This window comes from Anthonomus grandis, chromosome 9, assembly GCF_022605725.1.
Source record: "Anthonomus grandis grandis chromosome 9, icAntGran1.3, whole genome shotgun sequence".
NCBI classification, from domain to species: Eukaryota; Metazoa; Arthropoda; class Insecta; order Coleoptera; family Curculionidae; genus Anthonomus; species Anthonomus grandis.
Window position 1 is genome coordinate 11,893,121 of NC_065554.1, and position 17,860 is coordinate 11,910,980.

Below are 17,860 nucleotides of genomic sequence, written 5' to 3' on the forward strand. Positions count from 1 at the left end.
GGATAGGCAGAGGCAGTTCTAATCAATGGCCTTCTCGGTCGCCTGATTTTTAATCCTATTGACATGATATTCGAGGATATCTAAAATTTATAGTGCAGATATCATGAGTCACGAGCAGCTTTTCACCGAACAGAGAATGCTAGTGAATGGTGATTTTCCGATCAGTAAAACAAATTGTTTTGAAAGCCAGAAAATACATAACATTTTGACCAATTGTTGTGATTTTTTGTAGGTTTTCGACCAGTACTTAAATAAGTACAGTGTAAGGAGCTCATGTGATTAGGAACCTAAATATTAGTGTTCTTAAGCTTTTCGCGTTTGAAACACTAAAGTACATACACCAAATGTGGAAAAAGGTCGGGTTATTCAAATGTTTATTCAAATGCTAAGCCTCCTGTATTTCGGTTTTAAAAAGCGATAGAAAAATCGTGAATTGTTGGCTGTTTGGAACCTGTATAGCTTTTATTTGCGTTTAAAATAAATATGTCTCTTTCCCAATGAAAGACCTTGTACCATATTGTATATTTCTACGATTGGAGTAGAAATTCAATTGTTAATACTAAAACCCAGTTATCTATATGAATTAATTCAAATTAATAATAATTAATAAGCTATAAAAAAATATGAAATGTGGTTACCGAATTTATTTTTTACAAAATAAGCTGTTTTTAATTTTCTAACCCTAACTTAATTTTTTAAACCCTATATTGTGAATCTGGGAGATTATCTACATATAAAGGGTGTAAATAAATAGATGCGAAAAAGTTCAAGGGCTGATTCTTGGGTACATTTTAAGAAAAAACTGTATGTAAACGTATGACCTAAAAGTCCTAACTTTTGAGATACCGGGTGATAAAGATTGAAGACAAATATATGTTTTTTTACAATACCTGTGAAATCCCTATAGATATTTTAGTAATATTTGGTATTTTTTTTATGCATTTTATGCATTTTGTATGCATTAAAAGGCATTTTCTGAGGCTCACTATTTTTTTTATTTGTATCAGTGACGTTCGTGCAAGGTTTAAAGTAAATATATAGACTACGAGAAACTGAAACTTTTCAACCAAGAAAGCATGATTGTGGTCGCCAAAGCGACATTAGAACACCGGAATTGGAAGAGGCAGTACTTAATTTAATTGATGAACAATCTGACACCAGTACTATAAAGTCTGCAGCTACATGTCAATCATATGATGGTACGGACTATTTTATAGGATCAATTATTATATCCACATCACATACAACGAGTCCAGACTCTATTACCACGAGATTTTCCTAGGCGTCTTAAATATTCTAGTTGGATGTTAGAAGTCATTGAGCAAAACCCTCAGTTTTTAAGGCAGATTCTGTTTACCAACAAAGCTAATTTTTTCAGAGAGGCACTTGGACCACTTGGACTTAAACCAATAAGCATGTTAGATCTCATATTTTTCCAAATAGAATATGTTTCCATTTAAAATATGGGGATAGGCAGAGGCAGTTCTAATCAATGGCCTTCTCGGTCGCCTGATTTTTAATCCTATTGACATGATATTCGAGGATATAAATGCTAAGCCTCCTGTATTTCGGTTTTAAAAAGCGATAGAAAAATCGTGAATTGTTGGCTGTTTGGAACCTGTATAGCTTTTATTTGCGTTTAAAATAAATATGTCTCTTTCCCATTGAAAGACCTTGTACCATATTGTATATTTCTACGATTGAAGTAGAAATTCAATTGTTAATACTAAAACCCAGTTATCTATACGAATTAATTCAAATTAATAATAATTAATAAGCTATAAAAAAATATGAAATTTGGTTACCAAATTTATTTTTTACAAAATAAGCTGTTTTTAATTTTCTAACCCTAACTTAATTTTTTAAACCCTATATTGTGAATCTGGGAGATTATCTACATATAAAGGGTGTAAATATAATAAATATAAAAGTAATAAACTGTATATAAACGTATGACCTAGAAGTCCTAACTTTTGAGATACCGGGTGATAAAGATTGAAGACAAATATATATGTTTTTTTTTACAATACCTGTGAAATCCCTATAGATATTTTAGTAATATTTGGTATTTTTTTTATGCATTTTATGCATTTTCTATGCATTAAAAGGCATTTTCTGAGGCTCACTATTTTTTTAATTTATATCAGTGACGTTCGTGCAAGGTTTAAAGTAAATATATAGACTACGAGAAACTGAAACTTTTCAACCATGAAAGCATGATTGTGGTCGCCAAAGCGACATTAGAACACCGGAATTGGAAGAGGCAGTACTTAATTTAATTCATGAACAACCTGACACCAGTACTATAAAGTCTGCAGCTACATGTCAATCATATGATAGTACGGACTATTTTATAGGATCAATTATTATATCCACATCACATACAACGAGTCCAGACTCTATTACCACGAGATTTTCCTAGGCGTCTTAAATATTCTAGTTGGATGTTAGAAGTCATTGAGCAAAACCCTCAGTTTTTAAGGCAGATTCTGTTTACCAACAAAGCTAATTTTTCCAGAGAGGCAATCATTAACCACCATAATAACCACATTTGGGCAGATGCAAATCCCACGTCATAGTTGAAGCTTATTACCAACAACAATTTTGTTTAAATGTATGGGTTGGAAATCCATCTAAAGAAAATTGTAGTTGAATCATTAGAGACCACCTTATTGGCCCACATTTTTTACTACAGAGATTGAATGGGGAAACATACACTCGTTTTCTCCAAAACATACTTCCAGGACTTCTAGGTGTTTAGTTCATTAGAATGTCGTTATTTAGACAAAACATAGCATATCCAAATCGTTGGATAGGCCGAGGCAGTCCTCAGTTTTGGCCACCTTGGTCACCAGATATGAATCTACTACTAGATTTTACCACATTGGACTCTTGCATAATGGCAGAGGGTGGTCATTTTCAAAAAATATTTAATTTCTTTTTCTTTCATTTGGTTTAAAGAAAAATTAGAATCACATCTAAACATTAATAATAAACGTAATATATTTAGGTAGATGGATTTTATTTTTTTAATCGAATACGCAACCTCGGAAAAAAGAAAGTCAAGGGTTCAAATTTGCTCAGAAATAAATGAAAATTACGAAAACAAAAAAAAAATAAAAAAAAGTGGCGTACCATATTTTTCATCAAAAATATTTAGTTTAAACCTTACACGAACGTCACTGGTACAAATAAAAAAAATCAGTGAGCCTCAGAAAATGCCTTTTGATGCATCGAAAATGCATATCAAATTTTGCATATAGGTTTTACAGGTATTATAAAAATTTTCTTCAATCGTTACCACCCCTCAAAAGTTACGCCTTTTAGGACATACGTTCATATAAAGTTTTTTTCTTAAAATTTACCGAAGAATCAGCCCCTGAATTTTTTCGCATCTATTTATTAACACCCCGTATAATCACGTCGTATTTTTATATTGATATATCAAGGAAACTAAGATAAATATTTACGGTTTGAAATTTTGTTTTAGTATTAACTCTCTGTACCTTATTTATTCCATAGAAGTCACTTTTTTTTTCTTTTATAACTGTTTGCACATATAAACAATTAATCACGAGTTATAATAAAATAAAATTAACAAAAAAAAACACAAACCGAACAACGAAATAGTACCATCAACTTTTACTTTCAGATGCGAATGCCGTATATTCGTTTCTGAAAATGCTGAACATAAGCCGTGATCAACAAACCAAAACCAGTCGAAAACAAAAGAGTAAAATTTCCGGTTAATGGACGATGGTATATTTGATAGGTTTTGCAGGACATTCGTGGAAAAATTGTACGGTACACTGATTAAATATAAATAAATGAATAATAGTCTTACATGCTATTAAAAAAATACCAGAAAAGACATATGCTACATTTTCCACTAATTACTCTAGAAATATCATAATGTAACAACCACTGTTAATTTTCAATCAGTAAATTATTTTTCTTGGGCATTCAATGGTTTAAATTTATAAGCTAATAAATTTTAAATGTCCAGGAAAATATTTCAAGTAAAGGAATGTGAGATGACTTGCATGCACTAGAACATTTTAACGGTCGTCGAGCCTACTAAAGACTCAATTACATCTAAACCGAAAATTTATTTTCTTTATCAATGAGAACTTTTTGGATGCATTTAAGAATAAATTCAGCAAAACGTTTGGAAAAAGATGATTATAATTTATTTTTAATCCTGTGACCAAGGATCGTGCAGATTTAATTGATGTACTTAAAATTTACGGTTTCATACAATATAATCAACTGACAAATGACTCCAATAATAGACTTGACTTAATTAGTTTTAATTCTGAATGTATGCACTGTTATGTGATATCCCCTTGTAGTGGAGTACTCATACACCTACCAATTTATTGAACTCCATTTTCAAATACTCAAAATTCACAATCTGAAAATCAATCATCATATTGTTTTTATTTTACAAAAGCAGATTACGCAGAGGTAAACAATGATTTAAGTAAACTATCCTGCTTTTGTTTCTTAAATCAAACTCAAAATACAAGCACATTTTATGATTTTATAACTAAAATTGTAAATAAGATACCTGTTTTGCGGAAGAACGCTTTTCCTGTTAACTGCACACGAGCCACTTGAGAAATAGACCCAGAAGACTTGCAGAATAAGATTTTAAAAAATATATCGAATATGTAGATGAATTCAGTATGGCAGTAAACAATTCTAGCAGCTGATATCAATGAAAGAATGTTTCAGATATTCCCGCTAAAATGAAATACTTAGGTAGGGAGTAAATTTCTATAGGTTTGCTGAATATTTTGAGCGTGTACTTGTCAGGAGTATATGTAAAGTTCATGCTAATGTATCAAACATAAATAATGATCTCTGGTCTTAGCAAAAAATTAAATTTTGGATAATCTTAATTAAAAAAAAGTGCAGCTCCGGATCATCTCCCGTATTTGATCTGATTAACTGATCATTTAAAGTTAATCTATCTACTTTTTAATTTAAAATACTTTGACTGAAGACATGCCAGAGATATCCAGGCAGAACCCTTAAGAAATTGAAAAACAAAAAGATGAAGAAGAATTACATGCGAAACGCTAAAAATAGAACGAGCAGTCATTGATCATTTTCTGCAAATTCTTCTAAACAAATGTCTGCAAAAAGGCGAAAATTCAGACGAGTGGCAAAACGCACAAGTTATTCTGTTATTTAAGTTTTATACTTTGATGTCTGGTCATAGTCAGTCTCCTCAGGAAGCTAGAACTTGAAGGATTCTATGCACAAACATACGCGGACGATGGATTAGTGATGACGGGCAAATTCGTGAATACAGTCTCTGAGCGCATGGGATTTAAAAACCCCCATGTTCTCCAGTGGCTTCATACTGCAGTCATACGACTGAGGGTCTCATACGGATCCGTGGTATGGTGGTTAGCGGCTTTAAAGGTTACCAACGTCCAAAAACTGGCTAGAATCCAACGACTGGTTCGTTTGGGAATTACTGAAGCCATGAGAATAACACATGCGGCACTTCTAAATATTCTTCTTGGGATACCGTAACTCCCAGTCTGGAAAGGGAGGCCATGGCGGCGCATAAGCGGATGAAGGATAACGGAAAATCATGCAATGTTCACTTAGGACAAGGTTTGATCTTGTCATCCTTATATTGTACCAAGGTTGCCTAATTGGCAAGGAAAGGATTTTAGTTTCTTTTGGAAGAGTTCATAGCATACAAATTAATGTAAAGGTCTTGTGACCAGGTACTTAACTTCGGAGTATTAACGGTTAATTTAGAAATTGGCCACTGGCGCCCCTATTCTATTTCAGCTCTAAAATTATTTGAATAATTCTTGTCATATTTGTTTTTTTGATTACGAAATTGAACGACCACTCTCCGGTAAGCAGCTAGCCTAGCAATCTTATAAACCACCTTAATTTTTTTGTTGAAGCTTTAAATTAAGGGTGTAGTAGATACGAAGGCTTCAACTTTTAGATTTGCACCCACCAAGATCTTGATGTTGAAAAAATCAATATTTTTCTGTTTCACCCTTATCAGATCCAAGTAAACAAATAAAAAAATTAATGAAATAATTTGTTTATTTGTGTACTTTAATTTCTTGTACGCCAAATAGACAAATTAATGAAATATTTATAACAAAATACTGAGAAAATTACTTACAAATATACATTTAGGTGTCAGATTCCAGTACCTATTTTAAGCATTAGTAGTATCGAGATTAATTAGATAACTTATCTTATCGGTGCATTCTGGAACTACTGGAAGCATGAAGTTCTTCGAATATAACATTCTTTTAGTAACAGATCCAGAGAACGTGTATCTAAGATTTTAAAAATATCATTGGAAATTCTCTGAATAAAGTCTTTAGTTGATTTGTGAGTTTCCATTTAATGATTTTGATATTATGAACTTTACCAAAATCTATCATAAGGGTTGTTTTAAATTCAGTACTATCGTCACAAGTGATTAATTGAAGTATTCCTTGGTGACTAATAAATATCGATAGATTGTCCAAAACAGTTATTGCATTATAGATAGGCTTCAGTGGGTATGCTTGTGCATATCGTGAAAATACATCAATTATTGTTAAGAATTTAATATTGGATAGCCATATGACGGTCGTTCTCAGAATGTGTAAGAACATATCAATTCTGACATCCAGATGTACTACAGCGAGTGGTAAACTAAGGTTAAAGAAACTAAAAAAGACTTTCCGGTAGAAATTCTGACCAGATTCGGATGGGTCATGAATGGAATGCACCAAGTCAGCCTGGCCGGAGTGTACTGGATGGGAACGAACACAGGAGGATTCTTTCCGCTAGGGAAACATACCACAGTTTTCCAAGCAAAGGTGTTTACTCTATAGCAAACACCTCTGCTTGGAAATAAGCGGGAAACCTTGAAAGGTAACCAAAAGACTTGTACCTACTTTGATAGTCAAGCTCCCTCAAATCGATCCAAGAATCCAAAGCCAGCTCAGCGCTAGTCCAGGAGTGCAAGACGCATGGAAAAGACTGGCAGTAAGAAACAAATTTCCCAGGAACTTAATAATTGGACCTAGAAAAAAAACAAGGAGAACTGGAGAAGAATAGAAGAATGTAAACAGGCTAAGAAGATGATACCAGATCATGATGGCTCTAAAGTAAGGCGAAGAGCCAACCAGAGATCAAAGACTTGGTGGGAAGTCTAACCGGGCATAACTGCCTAAACAGGCATCTACACCTTCTTGGCATAAGAGAAAGTCCGCTCTGTCCAAAATACCACTCTGCAGTAACTCTGAAAAAACTTCAATCCATATATTAGGAATTTGCGCTAGCTGGAGTCGCCTGAGAAGGCAAATTTTTGAATTTACGACACTCCAACGGAAAGGTCTTAAAGATCTGGACTGAGACAGCGGATAAGCCTTTACTAAGAGAACGGGCCGACTCAGTATTGCCCGGATTACACGAGGCTAGTTTTTCAAGCTAGGATAGCAAGCTAGATATTCCGGTGTCCTAACCTGAGTTACTGTCCTGGCTTGGCGCATGCTAGAACGGTTTACATGTGGCTAGGAAATTTTAAGCCATTAGCTAGTACTATTGCGAGATCAATAGAGCAACAAATTCGCTGAAAATGGTAAATATTTCTAAAAAAAACAATGTACGACTAAAAAAGTTACTTCGAAAACTGTGTCAAATTGCATTGGATGAACTAACAGAAGTTTTATTGGAAAAACGCGTTTGGACAAGACCATGGATTTTAAAATGGAATGAACGTGGATCATCCGCACTGGTTTTAGAAGAACTTCGCAATGAAGACTTAAAAGAGTATATCAGTATTTTACCAATGGTGCCAGATGAGTTTGATATTCTGTTGAGTCTTGTGATGCCAAAAATTCAACGACATATTATGAGAGAGGCTTTACCAGCAAGAGTAAAGTTGGAGATCACATTAGATTTTCTTTTATCCGGCATTAGTTACAGAATACTGAGTCACTTTTATCGGGTTTCAAGGTGTTCCATATCTAAATTCATACCAGAGGTATGTGAAGAAATCTTTAAGGCATTGAAAGAAAACATAAAGGTTAGTACTAATAATAACTTTATATTTGTATTTATCATAATATTACAAATACCTAAGGTAATAAAAAAATTATGCATTGGAGAATGCTATAGCAATAGGATTCTCATTGTCCTGGCGTAAAAAATCTAAATTAATCTCGTCGATTGGATTTTATCGTTAATTATTAGCTTCATTTTCTGTAATTATTGACAAATCCGACTCTCCTGATGTAAGTGGTAATGGTACAGTATTAATTGTTGTGTATGAATCTGAAGAGCAATGACTACTAGGCGTCTGGTATGTAAATGTTGTGTTTACGCGGTTCAGATCTTCCATGCAAGACTGAGATAATATGGCATTGATTTTGTCCCGAGCCATAATAGCTCGTGCAGTAGATAACATTTTCAGTTGGCTACTCACAAAAGTTTCAAAAATATTATGATCATTTTGTTGTGCTGTAGAATGCTCACTCGTATGTGTACTATTTAAATTATCCTTTATCGACTTTATTTATGCCACTTCTGCAATTTTTTTCTTTTTCGGAGTCGGAATTTTATCATTTGATTTACTAGTAGTGTTCGCAGTTGGCATCGCAGACTCGTTGCGTTGGTATTACGTGTCGCAGATGTAGATGACCGTGATGAACAATTTTCAGAATTTGAAACATCTTCACTGTCATCACTATTATCATTGCAGCAGTTGTTAATATTATTTTCTTTGCTAGTTTCAATGTTGGCTTGGCTCACTTGGCTGTTATCTTGCTCTTCATCTATTGCTGATTCTTGACTGTCTTACAGCAACAAAAAAAGAAACACTTTAGTAATAATTATTATAATAAATAGGTATATTATTATTTTTTGCAGATACCAAATAATGCTGAAGAATGGGCGGAAATAGAAAATGGATTTAGAAAGAGATGGAACTTTCCTTTGTGCTATGGTGCCATTGATGGAAAACATATTCAAATAATTGCTCCTGGTAATAGTGGAAGTATGTACTTCAATTATAAAAAACTGTTCAGTATTTTTCTTATGGCGTTAATAGATGATGACTATTGCCTTCGTTAAGTTGATGTTGGGGCTTGTGGAATGGCATCAGATGGAAGTGTATTTAAAAATTACTCCATATATAATGAACTAGAGAATAATCTTTTACCAGAGGGTGGAGTGATTGTTGCGGATGCCGCATTTCCATTAAAAACCTATATTATGAAACCTTACCCTGGTGACAATTTAACACTGGAACAGAAAGTTTACAACTACCGACTATCTAGAGCGAGACGAATAGTGGAAAATGCCTTTGGTATATTGGTAAGCCGATTTCGTGTATTCCAGAAACCAATTGCAACCAATGTAGAAACAGTCGACAAAGTTGTATTGGCAGCATGCGCTTTACACAATTGGTTGAGAAAAGAAAATCGAAAATATTTAATCAGCAGTGATGTCAACCGCGAAGATATTGATGCAGGAAACACCTCCCATGACTCTTGGAGAACAGAAACTGCAGGACTTGAAGGCTTATGTCAACAAGAGAGTAATCATTCTTCGATGTCAACAATGGCGAGAAGAGAGACTTTTAAAACCTACTTTAACAATGATGGTGCGGTGCCTTGGCTTACCATTGTTTTCCTTTTCATTGGTACACATTTAATAAAACTGTGCATTTCATCGAACCAGTTTAATTTTGACTTATACTCGTCCTTAGAACCTGCTCCAGACCTGGTTGATTTTTCAATTTCTGACAGTCCCTGACAGTAAGTGGCTCGTAAATTTTTTATCTTCATTTTTAAGTCTTTGATAGACATTTCTATGCCGAGTTCTAATAATCTACCACTTATTTTTTGTAGTGCTGAATCACGAATAGACTTATCTTTATGTGATGGAATAGTGACGTTCCACAGACTTTCTTCCTCACGATACATTTGTACAAATTTTAAATTAATCTCGGCACTTAATTTTGGCATGTTAGTATTAGAAGCACGCGGTTATCTCTTTAAAAAAATAAAGCAGGTCGACACTACGCACTTGCCGTTCGAAAACACTAGCTTTGCCGGCCAGACGAGGGTGGTACAGAAGCCAGGATGTAAAACCAGTAGAGGAAGACGCTAGTAGCTTAACAAAATAGAACTCTATGCTATTAAACTATCCTAGCTTAAGACACTAGCTTACTGTCTTTCTCACTAACTTACTAGTCTACTTCTTCCTAGTCTCTAGCTTCCCTACCCTTACTACTATTAGAAGCAATATAGAAAATGATTACCCCCAATAAGTCTTCTGTCTCAAGTAAAAACTGCTCACCAAGATCATTACCATTAGATTGACCGACAACTGCCTGCAAGGGTGGTTTTGCAAGGGGTTTAGTACAATCGATCATCTGCAGTCCATAAGAACATTAATAGAAGGAACAACAGAATACAATACACCTTTCCTTCTGGAATTTATAGACTTTCATAAGACGTTTGACTTAATTGAGATGTGGGCATTCATCCAAGCAATGGATGATGTGGGAATAGATTGTCGCTATAAAAACCTATTGAAAAATATATACCTAAAAAAATGCCACTATGCATCTCAAAATGAACGGAAATCTAAAGACAGATAAAATCAAAATAAATAGAGTAAGTCAAGGCTATATCATATTCCCAAAATGTCACCTTAGAGCTGAAAATGCCTTTAAATTACTACAATAAGAAACTTAAGGCATAAATATTAACAGGTCGTTTTTGAACCATCTTCGAATTGCCCATGACTTCATCCTAATAAGCAGCAACATGCAACAACTGAGTCCTATGCTGAAAGAACTTAATAAACTAATGATGCGAATGTCGGATTAGAAATAAAAATTTGTGAGGACCATATTTATCTGGGGCATACAGTAAGTTTAAGCAAGGAATACCAAACCACGGGGATAACACAAAGAGTAAGACTGACTTGGATGGTTTCGGGAATATGAAGTATATATTTAAAAATAGTGAAGTCTCTTTAAATTTTAAAGCAAAGTTTTTGATACAGTAGCGACATGTGGCCTGGAAAACAGCTAGGGATGCAAAGAGCGATGGAGTCAATGTTACTTAGCATCAGTGAACAGGACAGGAAAAGGAACGAAGGAATTCGACAACGAACCAAAGTCATAAATTGTAGTGGATTGGTGGCAAAAAAACATCTCTAAAAATTTGTTAAGCAAAATTGAATGTTGCACCAAGTGATTTATGATGTATTTATTTATTTAAGGTACTATTGATATTGGGTTTTGCGCAAAGTTCTCCGCAAGCGGCACCTTTATCAAATAGGCGCAGGCAACTTTACCCTTTTTGTTATCAAAGAATTAATTTTTGCATTCAGGCAATACATACAGGCTAGCAGAAAGAAAGTTGGGCTTTTAAAAGCAAAAAAAATTCTTACATCCCAAAAAAAATTTGTCAGTTTTGATAAAATACTCAAAAAATATAAAAAGACTAACTGATAATTAACTTTTGAACATAGGTATATTGAGGTTGGATATAAGGATTATGTATATTAAAATTACAAATATTTTGACTCAACGAATCTGTTGTTGTGTACCATTAATAAATAAATATCCTGTGACCCGTATATTAATAAGTCTATTTCTAATAAATAGTTATATTGATGAAAAATATAATACAAATTATATTGCAAATTATAATAATTTAAAAAAATCTTCCGTTTGTATTTTAATAAATTAATGCAAAAAAAGCTATATATAAGCTAAAGATAATATTAAGCATTCATAATATTTAGAAATGTTAAATGAAACTTACTTTTTGATTCAATGAATCTTAAACGTCAAAATCCAGTCCACCACAACCGGTTGGCGCCAGTTCAAAAAACCATTAAACGAATTTTCCTGTGACAATAAAGCTCTAATTTAACTTCTGCGCCCTACATTGAACACTACTACACCGCCAAAGAGTAAATGACCCTTTCACAGGTGAATAAGAAACACACAGGTGGATTCTATGCATTTTGTTTGGCAAGAAAGGGGAAAACCGCCATCGTGGGCGCCAATGGGGGTAAATCGCTCTCCTACCCTCGAGTTTTAGCGTAGAATAGCGTGCAAGGGTGGCAAGGAGACAATTACAATTATCGGTTTTTAGATAATTTGATTAGTGTTTGTATTTCTTAATTACTAAAGCATATCGGTAAATGATAGTAATAAAGTTATCACATACTTGTTAAATCAGCTTTTGGCACGCTTAATATTTAAATATATTTTTATGTAAATTACGAGATTCTTTATTTTTGCTCTCGACACGTATTTCGCTAAATTTGTTAGCATCTTCGGGAATGACGTAACTAATAGAGCGGAAAATGCAATGAAGCATGACCGAACAAATCTTAAACACTAACTAAACTATATAATTGACTTTAGGGATTGGACCTTTATCCCTGTTGTAAATGTTCTTTTTTTATTTTTGTATATAGCTAAAGTTTCGTATGCATCTAATTTTCTATTGGTATTAACTGGTTTAAGTAATTTTAAGTTGTCTATCTCTACAAAGTGACCAGTATTTAAAACATGTAGCTCATGTTTCACATGAGCTACATGTTCTTTAAATCTGACATTAATTGATCTTCTAGTTTATCCTATGTATTTTTTATTACAGTCGTTGCAATTAATCTTATAGATCCCGGATTTTTCATTAGTCTTTATTTTATCTTATGGGTTTCCTAAAAGATTTCGTAACTTGTCCGAACTTTGATAGACCTAGGTCTTTGAAAACCCTATCAAAGATAAAGACTTAATCCAAGACCTTTCATAAGGCCATTTGTAAGTATTTTTATCATCTTCTCTTGGAGATGCTAACATCGTTAGCGAAGTGTGTTATCGGAGACAACGGAATCGACTACAGCGGTGTTCAGTGAGTTATCTAAGACCTTTGGCTGGATGAATTAAAATTCTTCTGCAGAATCTTTCTGTATATGATGTTAGATGGGTTACACTAAAGTAATTTAAGAGTTATTTATCTGGTCGGGAACAAACTGTGCAGAGTGGCGTATCTTCTGGCAGGTAGCTTGTGGTGTTGTGCAGAGATCTGAGAAAGCTAACCAAATTTAAAATACGTAGAAAATTTACTAGCGCACAACTGATTTTTCATCTGGGTATCCAAATACGGTGCAGTAAAGCTTCTCAAGAGATCGCATCTGACCTTTCTAAAATCAAGTAATGAGTGCTATTACTCAAATTATCCTTGCAATCGTATGTGAAAAACTCTTTTCTTTTAACTTAAATTTTTATAAAAAATCTTTTTTCGAACGTCTGAATAGGTTAGACAGCAGAAAATTCTAACGTTTTAATTCTTGGTTCGGTCACCGTCCACCGAAATTCGTGTCGACCGTTTATGGTTGGAACCTCAAATTACGAGACAGTTTTACAACTAACCAAGACTCTTTATTTTACTCTCCATCCTGACTACTAACTGAAGAGTTTTAACCTTCTCCCGAAGATGCTCACATCCAGGGCCGTTCCTAGAGGTGAGGGCGCCTTCGTGCAAGATAATTATTGGCGCCCCTCGCCACCACTAAAATAATGACAAAAATTTTTTTCGTATAACAGTTTATTGCACACAGCATATATAGCGTTTATTTTAATAAGCGCACATTAACATAGCATAAACAAAAAAACAACATTCAGTCATAATACATTAACATAAAATATTACAAAACTAAATAAAAAAAAATTTCTAGGAACACTTATTAATAATAAAAGCAGTAAAAAAAATAACAAGTCCCTATAACATAAAAGAAAATAAGGAAACATATGCAGACATATATAGGTTTTAAAAAATACTGAATTAAAATGTTGCCTTTCTTGCCTTTTTCCATGCAAAATCCGATATTAATTCACAATAGCTAATTTTTTCGCCTATGTCTTGTTCAATTGCGATTGTTGCAAGACCACTCAATCTTTCCTGTGACATAGTAGAGCGCAAATAGTTTTTTATTAATTTTAACCTTGAAAAGCTACGCTCTCCTGATGCCACAGTTAAAGGTAAAGTCAGAAATAATCTTATAACAATTGCAATATTGGGAAATAATGAAACAAGATTATTCTTGCAAATATAATTCAAAATTTGTAATGGTGTTAATTTTTCTGTCAAAAATGGTTTTAAAGCTATAATTTCGTTATATAATTCAACACCATCAAAATCACAAGATTGATCTGTCGCATTAACGTATAATGCATATAGATCATTTACATAGGCTTGCAGAATATTGTCATCTAGTGATTGTATATTAAATAAAAAACGAAAGTTGCTGTACTGTTCTCTTAAACTTACAAATCGCTCATCTACAGAATTTATACAAACATCTAGTACAGAGTAATAAAAATTAATTTTAAATTGTTCCTTATGGTCGATAATTGCTTCATCATTATGTTCATACGAGAACTGGTTTTTTACTTTTCTTTGACGAACTTGGGGAAATGCTATATTAATGCTTAGGTCATTTGATAAGTTGACCGCAATGCTATAAAACCTATTAAAATTTTCTTCGTCGCGTAAGTCTTTTAAAAAACTAAGCAACTTCTCTAAAGCGTCAATACCCGAATTTAAGTCCACATTTGAAGTTTGTAAGACTTTACTTACCACATTGACTTTAGAAAGAATTTCATACCAGATGACAGTAGAAATAATAAAATGAAAAGTTTGAATTTTCCAAGTAAAGCAGCAGCTTGATGTTTTGTGCTTAAATCTCTTGAGGTATCATTTTGTAGAAAAGAGAGGGACTCTAATATTTCCTTTAAATTAAACCTTAGGGGTTTAATTGCATTAATTCGGCTCTCCCAGCGTGTTTCGCTAACAGATTTCAGAACTAAATTTTTGACATAATTTTTCAAAACATCCCATCTATAAGTAGAGCTTGAAAAAAAAACAAACAACTCCTGAATTAAGCCAAAATAATTAATAGTTTCATGATTAATTTTTGCCGCATTGTTGATAACCAAATTTAATGTATGTGCGGCGCAGGGCACAAAAAAAGCTTTAGGGTAAATATTTAAAATTCTTTTTTGGAGACCGATGTGCTTTACTTTCATATTTGCGCCATTATCATAACTTTGGCCACGTAAATCTCGTAAATCTAATCCCAGTTTAGGTATTTCTACTTGGATTAAGTTAAAAAATCCTTGACCAGTAGTGTCTAGAATTAAAAAAAACCCAGAAAGTGTTCTTCTATTACGAATGCATTTTCTACTTCATTTAGAAACCTAATAACAATAGTTATTTGTTCTGTATGACTGGAATCTGGAGTGCTATCAACAATTATAGAGAAATATTTGGAAATCTTTGCTTTATCGATAATGGTTTTAATAATTTTTTGTGCCATTAAAGAAATTATTTCATTTTGAAATTTGTTGCTTAGATAATGAGCAGTATGGTAAGTTTTTTGGTTTTTTGACAATTGTATCCTTCTTAAGTGCTCAGCCATGACAGCATCAAATTTTGCCACCATTTCCACTGCCTTTAAGAAGTTGCCATTATTATTTACATATAGCTCATTAGAATCTCCACGAAATGGCAAGGAACAACTTGCCAAATACTGAATAATAGCAATTAGCCTTTCAATTACTGCATACCAATGTTTCTTTTCCATTTCGAAGAGAGTCTGATGAGTGCCATCAATGGTGGTTTTATTTTTTATTGACATTTCGGTCGACTTCCAAGTTTTAAAATTGTTTAAATGGGTTGCAGATTTTTCGTGCTTGGACAACTTGTCACTTATGTGTCGCCAATCAGAAAAGCCGCTATCATTTATTAATGACGACATGTTTTGTGAAGACTGACCAAAAACTTTGCAACAAAAGCAGAAAACACTATTTAACTTTATTGAATATCTTAGCCATTCACTTAAAATTTCCTCCCCGTTCTTTAATTTCCTTTTAAAATAGGCCAACGAAAAACTTCTGCCGTTTGAATTTTTAGGAAACACAAAATTTTTTAAAGTTAAGTCATGGGTTTTATATTGAGCAATTAAAAAATCTATGTATTTTACGGTAAGGGGTGAAGGCCAATTTGCTGGATCACTCAAATCATCGGTATCGCTCACACATTGTTGTGCTATTGTAGCGTTGCAACCAAGTTCAATCTCTTCATCGGATGAATTGGATTCATGGGGATATTCTTTTTCCGTACTTATATCACTTCTGTCGCTCCCACTCGAACTATTATTTAAAGCATTGTCTACCTGGTTCTTGTTTGAACTACACGAAGGAAAGCTGAGTTCATCACTAGCACTGGTACTATCGAGATTAGAAAAATTAACTTTAGACGTACTGGATTCATTTTTGCCAATTTCTTTGGGTTTTAAAAATTTTTGTATGGCACCTTCCATTTTTTTTTCTTCCGACTGCCGCATCTGCTTTCTCTTTTTAAATTCACTTCCGGATAGTTTTTTTCTCTTTGGGAACATTGTAAATTACTAAAAAAAAGTATAATTACAAAAAAGTAGTAACAATAAGAGGTATGCACGTTAAGTATAGGTATACAGGGTAATATTTAATAATTTTTATTTTGTTTGACGTATATTTTAGTGCTCTTTATTTATTTAAATATTTTAAGTAATTAACACTGTAATTAAATATTATTTAATTTAATTTAAAAATAATTAAAGACGTCTATATCAAAAAAATTTATGAGTCTTGCCTAGCTATGCAATGCAAAATGCAATATCCGGTATAATACATTTTACCTATAACTAAAATAAATAAAAATAAACATACCTTATATCAGATCAGACTAGGAGGAGAGGCGTTTTTATTAACTTATTTAACAGTTTTGTAACAAACAAATAAACCAAATTAACAAACTACCGAGTATTAATAAATGATAATGAAGTCATAGTCTGAATCGATCCAATTGCCAACCAAGTCGGGATAAAACACTAGACAGCAAAAATCAAAACAAACAGAAAACAGGCGAGCCGGAGTACGCCAAAAAGGCCAACTAACTTCTGCAGCATACCGTACCGGACAGTATCAGGAGCGAGAAGGTGCGCCGCGCGCTATTTTGGCTAATCCGTTATCAATTTATACCAAAGACAATAGACAGCAAGGATCACTGTCGTCTTGTCGGAACGCTAGCGCCCAAATAGGAAAAGTCATTGTCAGCAAAACACATGGCATACGTTATAATCCCAATAGCAATTACAAATTAATCATGCTTAGTCATTTTTTCTAAAACTGTATAGTGTATAAAAAGCAAAATAATTTTTAAAATAAATTTAAACTTAATTTATAGTTACCAATATTGGAATAATTTTTTTGCGAACGATTTGCTTGGATTTTGGATAATATATGTATTCGCAAATGCATGTTGCTTGTGTCGTTTTTTTTTTGTTTTTTTTATAATTTTTTATTTTTGATTCTTCATTTTGGCGCCCCTGTCGCATGGCGCCTTCGTGCGGGCCACGAACCAGCCACCCCCTAGGCACGGCCCTGCTCACATCGTTAGCGAAACACGAGCCGAGAGTAAAATAAAGAGTTTTGGTTAGTGCGTTGATTGAAAAGGGAAAAAAAGGACTAAATGGATTTGTTAATAAGCATAACTGTAGATATTGGAGCAGTGAAAATTCTCATGCATTTGTAGAAGGGCATACCCAGTACCCTCAAAAAATTAATGTATGGGCAGGCATTTTAGGAAATAAAGTGATTGGACCATTATTTATTTACGGAAATTTAAATGGAGACATTTATGTTGGAAAATACCATCAATCCGCTTATCACTGAATCCATTGAAAACCAAATCGATGATGATGGAAACCCTATACTTGATAAGGCTGAAATATATTTCCAGCA

The 17,860-nt window shown here is 33.4% G+C and overlaps 1 protein-coding gene across 3 annotated transcripts in view; it reads right to left on the minus strand.

The window, feature by feature from the left end:
* LOC126740632 (uncharacterized) overlaps positions 1-11,984 on the minus strand; it is a 35,257-nt gene extending 23,273 nt beyond the window's left edge. Inside the window, exon 1 of one of the 3 annotated variants that reach the window (XM_050446735.1) lies at positions 11,826-11,984. The gene's annotated coding sequence lies outside the window, so the exon portion shown is untranslated. Of the gene's footprint in view, positions 1-3,506; positions 3,690-4,570; positions 4,590-11,825 lie in introns of those variants that run through there. The other 2 variants (XM_050446737.1, XM_050446734.1) reach the window with 2 other exon arrangements.
* Between the last annotated feature and the right edge of the window lie 5,876 nt (positions 11,985-17,860).